The sequence below is a fragment of the Helianthus annuus genome, chromosome 3 (assembly GCF_002127325.2).
Source record: "Helianthus annuus cultivar XRQ/B chromosome 3, HanXRQr2.0-SUNRISE, whole genome shotgun sequence".
Lineage (NCBI taxonomy): Eukaryota > Viridiplantae > Streptophyta > Magnoliopsida > Asterales > Asteraceae > Helianthus > Helianthus annuus.
The window spans coordinates 73,183,538-73,186,806 of record NC_035435.2 but is presented as its reverse complement, the minus strand read 5'-3'; the positions used below and the strand labels follow the sequence as shown (position 1 = coordinate 73,186,806).

Here is a 3,269-nt window from a genome sequence, read left to right as displayed (position 1 = left end):
TGTCTCATTTATTATCATTTTTGACTAATTAATTAGTCAAAAAACTATTATCCTCCACATTAACATTTTTTTTCCTACACACATCAAAAGCTATCTTACATATTTCGAAATTCATCCAACACGTTGAAATTTATCCTACACAACTCGTAATTTATCCTACACTTTAAATTATTTTATTTTATTTTTTTTTTGAAAAAAAAATATATATTTTGAAGATAAGTTACAAAAAATTTAATGTAGTTAGCTATTAAAGAGGAAAACTACAAATAAATAACCTATGTAGATTTACCAATGTACCCTTATAGTAACATTGAAAACTTATATTAAATGAACTAAAATAAAACATTCTTATTAGTTGAAATTTGTTCTTTTTTCTTCTTACAAAATTTTTTTTATCATTTGAACTCTCCACTTGATACTATATCTTAAATGTAAAATAATAAAAGTGTATTGTATTTGTTAATTTATTTCAGGAAAATATGTCTTTTAATAATAATTACAATTTTGACCCTCAACTTTATTCAACTTTTGTTTATTTAATAATAATAATAATAATAACAATTTTTAATAATAATAATAACACTTTTGTTCATTATTTTAAACAAACTATCACTACGATTTTAAAACTACAATACCTGTTTTCATACATTAATAAATGTATGATTTAAAAAAAATACATATAAAATTAATAATTTATTCTCTTTAATTTGAGTATAGTATTACTATGGTTTTTTAATTTAAAAACTAATACGTTACATGACTAACAATATATAGGATTAGTAGTAACCAAACCAAACAAACAAACAAACAAACAAATGAAATCGAACCGAAAATCGATTAACTCCCAAAAACCAAATTAACCCAAATTGGCTATAGATTTTTTTTTGTACTCCTAGTTGACCAAAATTAACAGAATCAAACCATTCATATTTTCTATGCATTCTATTTCTCCATGGTATTTTGTAGGACTAAAGGATACATAGACAGCTTACAAAATCTATTTTTTCTTGTCATTCTTTTTTTTTTTTTTTTGCTATAAAAAGATTACTAAAATAAAACTAATAAAAAAGACTCCGAATCACTGAATTTATCAAATTTTCTTAGAAATAGTTAATGTTTGTTCACATGATTTCGAATAGAGTACTATTACTATATCTAAAAAAACATCAAGCAGATTCATCTAAGAACTTTTAATTGATATCTGAAATATACTAGGTTGCATAAAAAGTCATTTTTGTATCAATCTAAAGTTAGAAAGGGTTTTATAAGATCAAAAAGGTCCGTTGAACGCCTCATGGCTATGTCATAATAGATCCGAACACTTGCCCCAGATCAAATTCTAGATCATAATTGCTTTAGTGAATAACCAAAGAAAATACATATGGAGATAGAAAACTAGAACATAAAGAAACTTATTATATAATGGAAAGAGTAAATTACAATTTTGGTCCATGTGTTTATATCATTTTACCCTTTTAGCCCAAAAAGGAATCTTTTAACATCTAAACCCCCGAAAATGTTAGAAAAAAGACGTGGGGGCTCAGATGTTAAAAGATTCCTTTTTGGGCTAAAAGGGTAAAAGTAATATAATCACACGGGCCAAAATCGTAATTTACTCTAACAGAAATAACTCTCTGAGATTCACTAATTATTTGACTGGTGGTAGGTCTCTTTGTATGCGTTGTCCAGAAAGAAGAGGACTCAATAATTACTCTTTCGCTGAAACCAAAAATTTTGGTAGATAGGGATCACATAGAAACTTCATTCGAGGAATGGGCTAGACTCATTTCCAAAGAAAAATAGTTAAAGGCCCTAGAACTACTACTTAGATCTGGAGCCTACATTTTGATGCTTACGATTTCGATAGCCATACTAGTGATTTGGATAAGATCTCTCGGAAAGTATTTAGTGTGCATTTCGGTCAACTCTCCATCATCTTCCTTTAACTGGGTGGCATGTATTTCCACGGTGTTCGTTTTTCCAATTAGGCTAAGCGATCCTACTCACATTAGGCCTAGTGCCCAAGTGGTTTGGCCGATAGTGGGCTAAGAAATATTGAATGGTGATGTGGGCGAGGGCTTCTGAGAAATACAAATAACCTATAGGCTTTTTCAGATTTGGCGAGCATTTGAAATAACTAGTGAATTACAACTTTGTTGTACCATAATTGGTGCATTGATCTTTGCAACGTTAATGCTTTTTGCTGGTTAGTTGCTTTATCATAAAGCTGCTCCAAAACTGGCTTGGTTTCAAGATGTAGAATCTCTGTTGAATCACCATTTAGCGAGACTATTAGGACTTGGGTCTCTCTATTGGCAGGGGCATCAAGTGTTCTATCTACACCTATTAACCTATTAACCGATTTTTAAACGTTGGAGTAGATCCTAAAGAAATACCACTTCCTCATGAAATTATCTTGATTGAGGATCTTTTGGCTCAACTTTACAATTTTGCCTAGGGAGTAACCCCTATAGTTTTTATACCTTCATTTTATATATTTCATATTTTTAATCTCAGTTTCATGTATTTCAACCTTCATGTCATATATTTATACATCTATTTCATGCATTTTATAGTGGAAATATCATTTGAGAAGAAACTTAATGTGAGGAAAAAAAAAACCAGCAGTAACCTTAACCTAGTCAACAATACATACGATGCTGGAGATCTTTAAATCTGGCAACAAATCAGCAGTAACCTTAACCTAATCAATAATAACTAGAAACGAAAGAACGAAAATTGAATAAAACGAAGATTTGATTCATGATGCTTGAATCGTTTTGATTAACAATAAATATGAAATTCGAATTAATCTAAATCATACCTTGGATAATCAAACTTGAATCGAAGAAGATGGATTGAATCAGAAATCATGTTTATGGATTTATGGAAGATCGATTTCATAGAAACGGCTAGGGGGATTTAGGATTTGAGAGAATTTTGGCAGGTTGAATTGAGAAAGACAATAAATACATTAATATTTTCCAAAAATAAACCTTCTAGAGAGTTGCTTATATGCATTCTCTCCTAAATCACCCTGAGGTTAATGTCCCAAATCCATCTCATTTATTATATTATATAGGTTATACACTTATTATTAATTATGTTATACAGTTATATGTATTATATTATAGGGGGAGGTTTCACTAGAAAAGTCTAAATTGCCTGAGAAGGCTTAGAAGTAATCTTGGTCATCAATTGCTTTAATCAATGGTTGGGATAAGAGTGTAGGCAAAAAGATGGGTGGAGGGGTACTTTTGGAAGAATCT

The 3,269-nt window shown here is 29.7% G+C and overlaps 1 pseudogene; it reads left to right on the top strand.

Moving 5' to 3' along the window:
• Nucleotides 1-1,422: 1,422 nt before the first annotated feature.
• Nucleotides 1,423-2,674, top strand: LOC118490421 (annotated as a pseudogene).
• Nucleotides 2,675-3,269: the final 595 nt, after the last annotated feature.